Below are 9,591 nucleotides of genomic sequence, written 5' to 3'. Positions count from 1 at the left end.
AGGTCTGGAGATTGGATGGGCTAAGGGAAGTGCTGTGGTTCACACTCTGATGATCATAAAACCACGCCTCAACAGCTTAAGCACTGTTGATTGCCGCATTGCCATCTTGGAAAATTACGTCATTGGCTGGGAACATATTGATCATAAAATGAAAGTGTCCCCTGAAATGCCCACATAATCACTCATAGTACTGTGTCCTGTGAGCGCACACGCAGCACAGGAAATCAACCATAGCATCATAGAGTCACCTCCATGTTTCATGGTAAAGAGAAGAAGCTTCATCTTCTTTGGGTATCCGATACAGATAAAAACATTTTGCTGTGGAAATAATATGAAAAAGGACTCTTTGGATCATATTACGCTTTAGGCCTACTTTACATGTTCCCGACACAATTTCCTTCGCTATAAAGCGTTGTTAGCGGTAAACAACTGTTAGGAGATTGAAAGAGACAGCTGATATTCATGTTATGCGGCTCGCATCGCTCTGTGATTATCGCATGAGGCTGGTTTAAGTGCAAATTGTGTTCCACTGCCACTTCTGTTACATTCGATCAATGGCCGTTGATGCCAATTATCTTCAAACTTAGTCTTTGTTGCTGAGGTATCTATTTCTTTTATTGTTACGCACCTTCGATGCAACTTTGTCCTGAACTAATAACCTTGGAAATACCTACAGCAACCAATCGTGCGCATACACGTTGATCTCTTTGGATTTCAGATAGGTCTTTCGTTTTGCATCACCACTGCCTGTCCGCTTCAACACACGCCTCCATGCTATCTAGCCTAATGCATCACTAATAAGGACCAGGCACTGCGCATACTTCCCAAGTGTAAACACCTTATTACATCTTAAATGTTGCAAATAACAAGCTTTCCGGTAATTTTTATAACCAGCTGTGTATTTAGGTATATACGTTACTCACAAAAATGAAAAAAAGAAATAAATTCTCGTTCTGTAGGTCAAAGGTGATGGATGAGACAGGCAGATGTTATCCACCATGTTAAACTAAAAATTTCATTTCATTTTAAAAGACACAGGTTACCCGGTGTTATTTCACATATTAGAATGGAAACACTACTGAAAGACCTGTATAGTCACAATGACAAATAGGTACCCAGTGTTATTTTACATACCAGGGTGGAAACACTACGGAAAGATCTGTATAGTCACAATGACATATAGGTACCCAGTGTTATTTCACATACCAGGGTGGAAACACTACGGAAAGATCTGTATAGTCACAATGACACATAGGTACCCGGTGTTATTTCATATACTAGGGTGGCAACACTACGTAAGGCCTGTACAGCTACAATGACATATGGGCTACCTACTCTTATTTTACATACCAGGGTGCCAACACTACAGCATGGTCTGTATAGCCACAGTGACACATAGGCGACCCAGTGTTGTTTCACATACCACGGTGGCAACACTACAGCATGGTCTGTATGCCACAGTGACACATAGGCGACCCAGTGTTGTTTCACATACCACGGTGGCAACACAACGGCAAGCCATGTATAGTCACAATGACCCAGTGACTACACAGGTTACCCAGTGTGACCCGATGCAGCTACGTACGCAATCCACGGCTAGTGCCCACCAACTATGAAATGATCTGGTACGGGCCCCATTAAGGATAATGAACCTAAGAGCTTTTGAGTTCCGTTCAGGATAGTAAGCCTCAGTTCGTTTGAGCGCCATTGAGGATAGTGACGCTTGGTTTACACAACCAGCTTGAAAATGGTGAGCCTGAGTACACGCGTGCCCATGTCAGCCTCAATTCCAAAATGGCTATCTGCGTAACAGCTCTACGATGGGATTTACTGCACAAAAGCATTTAGAGGACGTCTTTCAGCCCTACGGCTAAGCATTTCGCGACCAGAATGACGAAAGAACTTCCTACATTTTTTCTTTCTTTCTAAGTTTAAAGTGCCACGATTGTGCCTGTTAGGTTAAGGAAGACGATGATTTCCGAAAGTGAATGATGATGAAAAAACTGGTGGAACGAGAAAGTGGGAGGAAACCCCGAGAAAACCCACGGACACGATGTTGTCCACCACAAACTTACTTTGCAGAGGATCGAACCAGGGACCCCACGCATCACAGGTAAGCACTCTACCAACTGAGCCACCAGAACTTCCTACGCGTCGCTAATATTCGTTACAGAGCAATGGAAGTTGTACGATTAGTGCCAATCCATTCTCCAATCATCAATGAAATGACCAATAAAGAACGCTGAAACAGACGATTAGCCAATCAAAATGTCCGAATCAATTGCTAAATATACCCAAAATGACAGCTATGGTGTTTCTTATATAACTAACCTACATTTGCTCTGATTCCTCCCACCAACTGATTCCTCTATATCAACATGAACTGGATTGAAGAGATGTGGGATATGTCGATATTTACATTTTTAGTCGCCCACAGTCTTCAGACAAACTACAGGACCTCATTCATACCGTCCACATGTGATGGAACTTTCTTCCTCATAGCACTTTAGCAGGGATGTATCAACCTTTCAGAGAACTATACAATACACGCGGATTCATGAACGTTACCAAAGTACTATGAATACGTTACTTCGGGATCTAATACATGGTTTCTCAATCTGTAGTACACGTATCATTGGTGGTACGCGAGCCGTTGCTGAATGGTATGTGCGACTTATGGTTGTATTAATTCTAGAGTGGTACAGTAATGAGAAAGGTCGAGACCCATGGCCTACTAGAGAGAAACACAATAAGCTGTTTCGCATTCAACACAGCTGCAACAATTTTGATGGAGTTCCGGTTCGATGAACTCCGAACTATCAAACTTGCAGGGATTATGATGGTTCGGAGTCCATCTTCAACTGTAGATACATGTTTCGTATAGAGTTGATGCTGAAAAGAAACGATATACTGCCTCCAATCAACTCGTGATGTCAACCGGCTCGGCTTAGTTCAACTGTGTCAACTGTCCTAGCCGGCTCGATTGGAATTACCCATTGGTTCGGTTCGGCTCAGCTCAGGTGAGCCATTAGCTCGAGCCGCCTCGGGTGAGATGAGCTTCCGGGTCGGCTCAGGTAAGCCATCGGCTCGGTTCGACTCAGCTCAGGTAAACCATCGGCTCGATGCGATTCGGTTGGGGTGAGTCATCCGCTCGGCTCGGTTCGTCCCAACTCAGTTGAGAGCTCTAACAGGCTCAGTTAGGTGAGCTGTTGGTTTGGCTCGATGGTGACTGAGCCGTGAGTTGAGTCGCTCCAGCCGTTGACAACACTACAATCAGCCAAACAATTGTTATGTTTTGCATTATTTGAGCTTAATTCCATTTGTAGATGTTATGTTTGTATTATTTCTGCATTTCTAAATCCCCAGTCAATAGACTGTATGATTTAACAGATTTAAAAGTTGCTATACTGAGTTAAAGATAAAAGAAAGAAATAAAAGTAAGAAATGACTTTCCAATTCATGTTATTTGAGGCTGAGAGTAAAAAGCTAATTTTTGACATTGTCAAAATCAAGATACCATTTAAATCAGTAGTTCTCAACGTGGGCGTCAATGTCGCATCAGGGGGCGTTCTATTTTCCAAAGAGGACGCTGGAACAAGGAACGATTGGGGGAAAATACTGTGTGGTATTTCGCCAAATGCATTATTCTAATAATATGAATAGACACAAAAAATTCAATAAAATTATTTAAAAAAAATCAAAACACACTGTCTTGTAGAGCAAACAATTCTCTTTTCAGTAAGATACACTTTGCCAATGCGATTTATTTCTACGTGCAATTCGTGCAATTCTCTCTCTCTCTCTTAATATATATATAAATGAGATTTTTGAGTTTTACGTCCCACGATTATGCCGGTTAGGTTAAAGGAGATGGTGATTATGAGAAATAAATGAAATGGTGAAATGAAGAAAGTGGGAGGAAACGGAATAACCTCGAGGAAACCCACGCACGCGGTGTTTATATATATATATATATATATATATATATATATATATATATAGTGTCGGATCCAGGATATAATCAAGGGAGGGACTAAACCATAGTTTACCGCTTTATCCAGTGTAAAGTAGGATTGAAGCCCATTTTATCCAGTGTATACCTGAGCGTCAAGGGAGGGGGCTATAGCCCCTATAGCCACCCCCTTGGATCCGTGCCTGTATACATATATATAGGCTGTAAGAGTGCATGTATGCCTAGGTATATTAAGGAAAAGCGCTCTTGAATTACCTATTTCTCAGCCTATTAATTTTCACTGTACGTTTCCTGAGATATGGTATTTCTAAAAGCAATTTCCTTTGTTTTTTCTCATTACATCAAATTCAAGCCCTAAGATTTGTTTCAAGTGGGTAATGCAAGGACATTGCATAAATTAATCATTTGACTCAAAAATGTTGATATTTGTCTAACACTGCTCTGTTTATCTCCGTGTAAGGTTGAAATGACGACTTTCATTGCGCATCATGTCATTTTACTGTGACGGAAAATTTTTGCATCTCTGGATTTACTTAATCTTTCGTTGCAAGAGTTATCAGTTTTGTTCATATGATGAGCCTTGACTTAACTAAGCTATTTACATAAATACAATCTCTTTCCTTATGACCTTTCTTAAACAGACAAAAGCTGTAAAAAAAAGAAAATTAGGATTATGATTTAGATTCAAGGGTTTCTGAAACAACATTCGAAAGTTTATTGCATTATGTTATAATTTGAAACGCAAGAGCTTGAAAAAACAAACAAACGGGTTTTTCTCATGGCTTTTTTGCCTGTGATTTTTTGGAAAAATATTTCAGTTTTCATGAAGGAATAACAGTGCCTACTTTGTTTTTCTATTTTAACCCGAAAAAGACATTTAATTACTGTATTCTAAAGAAAAACTATTGAAAAATTCTTTAGCTTTGGTATATAGGCCCTAATCTTAGGACATCAAACTCTATTAAGAATGTTAGAAGATATTGTTCTTAACTAATGGGGGATGAGTGACGGTGGGTCAGTGGTGGAGGGATTACCCCTGGTTGTGAGGTCCCTTGTTCGATCTCCAACCAAGTAAGCTTGTGGTGGACAACACCGTGTCCATGGGTTTTCATGAGGTGTTCTCGCCTGTTCTCTTATATTCTCATTCCACCAATTATTCCATTAATCAATCATTCATTGCCCTTAATCATCCTTCTGCCTTTCCTCCAACATGGTCATTCCATCAATTCTTCCATTAGCATTCACTTGCCTTAATCATCGTGTATCTTAGCCTAACGGGAATAATCGTGAGATGTTAAACTGAAATATTTAAATTTCATTTCATTTTGTTTTTTCCAAAAAAAAATCATGAAACAAAATTATCATTAAAAAATTACGAATACTAAAAGCTCATTAACATTTATTTGATTAGAGCTTAACGGATTTTTCAGTAACGAGGCTGTATGAGAAAAAAAATTAATTAAATTAAATTAAATCTTTGAGTGAGTTTAACGTCCCACCATTATGCGTTTTAGACTAAGGGAGACAGTAATTAAAGCAAGTGAATGACGATGGAAGAATTTGGTGGAATGAGAAAGTGGGAGGAAACCCCGAGAAAACCCACAGACACGATATTGGCTGTGTGAGAAGGAGACCTATAAGCTTATCGTGGGATTCGAAACACACCAGCTCAAGCCGGGAATCGAACTCAGGTCTTCCCGCTCCAAAATTATGTACACTATCTACATTAACATTTACATTTAGTGAGGATGTTCAAATTCGAAGGTGAGAAAGTTTAATTTGCTACCAAAAACTTCCTTATTTCAAACATTTTGACACTAAATAACAGTATTGAAGGTAGTAATTTTCTACCACGTTAAGCTAATATCATACACAAAATACACATTCATATCCTTTGTTTTGTAGATTGAACATCTGCAGAACATCTGTTAGGTTCTTGCAGAACATCTGTAGCCCACAATAAAGTGTTTCTTGAAGTAAGAACAAGATGTAAGCAAAATTATATATACAGGGTGGACAATTTATCTGGAACATCCGTAATAAAGAAGAAACCAGAAAAGGGGAAAAGCGAAACTTTGCACCAAGCAACTATATGAAGGGGGACATCGTTTTAGATATTATACTTATCTAAGCATGTTTACGAAATAAAGCATTTAAAAAAAATTCAAATTTTCAAACTCTTATAACTTCGTTGCTATTCATTCAAAAAAGTCACACCATGACCATAGTATTCACCGCTAAGATACTTCCGATGTGCATTGCCTTGTCTATCTCCGTTGTGCTGTATGTGTGATAGAGGCTTCCAAATTTTGGGGGTTTGTGATACTAAACATCCTTAGTTTGCAACACTGAATACTAAATGTGGTATTTTAAGTTTTCGTTTAACATGTTGATTTGAAATATGCAATAATCTGACGTAGTGCCGTTTGGAAAAATATAACTTTTTACTGGGATGGCAACACTGTTGACTGGATGGTAGTGTTTTATACGTAAAACGATGCCCCCTCCTTATAATCGCTTCCTGAAAGTTTCGCTTTTCTCCCCCTCTTGGTTTTTCCGTTATCACGGATGTTTTAGATAAATTGTCTACCCTGTATATTATATATATATATATACCCTCAGTTTCTGTTTTTATGGTTCTTTTTTTCTTTCCTTCCAGTTTGAATTTAGTTAGCCAGTAACACACGTATGAGAAGTTATATAACATACAGATATTAGGCAACCAACACAACGCATGTATTATGGGGATTGCATACCTTAATCTTAGTGGCAACAATACAATGCAAATATAAGAACCCTATGCATATAGCAAGCCCTGGACTAAACATCAAGACTCCCCAGTATTGCATGTTGTAAACATATCTTTTAAATTATATAATCCAGTACATGAAAACAAAAAACTGCAGTTGAGTGAGAAAATAACAGAAATAATAATAAAAAAACGAAAATTTGCCTCCTCAAATCCGGTTTGTTATGAAAAAAAATCCCTCTCAGAAAAGCATTTTTCTTTCACTTCTAATTATAGTTAATGTAATTTCGACATTTTTGGTGGGAAGGTTGGCAAGATATCCATGACACGGCTGAATTGATCGTTTATTCCAATTATTCTCAACCTGGGAAAGGCATACCCTTAGATGTTCTCATCAGATTTTTTAGAGTACGCCATTGAATATTTAGCAATGACGGAAAAGACATTTTAACTTTCATATACAGTGTATAATCATTAGCATTAGACTAAAAGTTGTAATGGTAAATGAAGGGGATTGACACAATCAAAATAGAAACAGGTCACAATTGACACTAATCCAATTCTCGTCAATCTTTATACTCTTAGTCTTTGTTTTCAATGTTAACAGGGAGTCACGGTGGCTCAGTGATACATTGCTTACCTTTGTTGTGTAGGGTCCCCGGTTAGATTCCCGGACAAGTAAGTTTGTGGTGGACCATAGTATCCGTGGTCTCATTCCACAAATGTATCCATTATCATTCACGTACCTTAATCTTCTGTCTCCCTTAGCCTAAAGGACATAATCATGGGACGTTAAACTGGGATAATCATGGGATGTTAAACTGGGATATTTCATTTCATGGGATGTTAAACTGGGATAATCATGGGATGTTAATACTTTGATATTTCATTTCATGGGATGTTAAACTGGGATAATCATGGGATGTTAAACTGGGATATTTCATTTCATGGAACGTTAAACTTGGATAATCATGGGATGTTAAACTGGGATATTTCATTTCATGGGACGTTAAACTGGGATAATCATGGGATGTTAAACTGGGATATTTCATTTCATTTTTACAGTCTTAACAAGCGATTCAATGTATCATCATCAGAACTAAGCTAAAAAATACTCAATAATGATTGAAAGGGATTAATACAATAATAATGGAAACAACTTACCATTGGCATTAACCTAATTTCCAACGATCATTAGCCGTTAGTGAGGGTTTCTCAACCTGGGGGGTCGAAACTCCTGGGAGGGTCGCGAAAGGAAGCGGTAAAGATAATGTAATTAGAATCTAGTAGTTAGGGATGCACACGAGACAAGATATGTGGCTGTCTCGTCTCGAAAATGTGCTGTAAAAGTGATGTCTCGACTCGAAAAATGTATATTTCACTATTGGAAGAGCAATGTCTCGACTCGAATTTTGTCAGGAAAATCCTGACTCGACTCGTCTCGTGCGCATCCCTACTAGTAGTTAAAAATGTTTTCAAAGACTTATTAGCTATCACTTGGTTTCTATCCTTACTGCCAAATACAGGAAAGACTATTAAACAAATAAAAATAATAATAATTTAAGAAGCAATTGAAATAAAAGGGGAATGAAACAGGTGAACAACTGCATACGAAATCCAGAAAAATACAAATACAACAAAAGCTGCATATTGAATTACAATGTATGATAATATTAACCCTGATCGAAGAGTGATTTCACTAGACTTCACCAGCAGTAAGCAATAATAACCGAAAAGCCTAATATAAACCTGAAATTATTTAAGGCGAATCACTGGATTAAAAGCAAATGGTTCTGTACCTTTTCGATCCTGGGTGAATGCGATTGTCTTCAGCGCGGCCCCTAATCCAATGCACCCATGTACAAGGCTAAACGTAAGACTTTGGCGTCCTACATTATTAGCCTTTAAACGCCGAAGGACGCAACTGTTGCGTCAAGGCTTTAAACCTTAATAGCTCATCCCTTAATTAAGGTAGAAAGATGATTTTGGTATCAATGTGTTCTTAAAGGATCAAGCTTGCTGCCTATATGTATTTTATGCGTGTGGGGGTATCACGGAGGAGAGGAAGAAGGCTAAAGTTCGTGCTTTTTTTTTTTTTTTTTTTTTTTTGCATCCGGTTTCTTGAGGGCCATCCTCCCCTTGGGCAAGGGCGCCGATTTCTCTGTAAATGTGGGGGGGGGGCAATCAGTTGCAGAAGGCATATGTGAGGACAAATTGCATTCAAATAATGCCTAGTATTATATATTCTTAAATACAATAAGGGGGGCCAACATCAGCTTTGGGGGGGACTCGGCCCCCTCAGGATCGGTGCACTTGCTTTTGGGGTTACAGTAATAAAAATTGATATGTGAAGCAAGGAAGTAGTCCACTACACGGTAATATCCTTCAAAAGTACTTGTTGCTTGTATGGGGGAGTAGAGGAGGGGAAAGTTGGCCAAATTTTTTGAATCTCAGTTTTTTGCACGTAAATTACATTTATTTTCTGGACGGTTCCATATAAAACATGATATCTTTTCACTGAATTGGTCTAGAAGCATAATTCTTACTTCTGTATTTTCTACAGACAATAATGAAAAAAAAAAAAAAACAGTGTACATATACCGTGATAGTAATGCGGGAGGGGGAGAATATCAAACTCAATGAATTTGTCTTCTACCCACATTGTTTTATATATATATATATATTTCCAACATATAACAAAATCATTATGCAATGGCTACCATTTTTTAAATATTATTGTCAAAAGTGTATTGCTTACACATTAGCTACATTTTGTCAGTGTAGAGTGGCTGTAAGGGTTGCCACGGCTTCCCATTTTTAAAAAATATTTTGAAGGATTTTTGGTTTCTTCTTCTTTTTCTTTCTACGA

This window comes from Thermobia domestica, chromosome 3 (assembly GCF_964235325.1).
Source record: "Thermobia domestica chromosome 3, izTheDome1.hap1.1, whole genome shotgun sequence".
Lineage (NCBI taxonomy): Eukaryota > Metazoa > Arthropoda > Insecta > Zygentoma > Lepismatidae > Thermobia > Thermobia domestica.
This window is presented reverse-complemented; position numbering follows the sequence as displayed.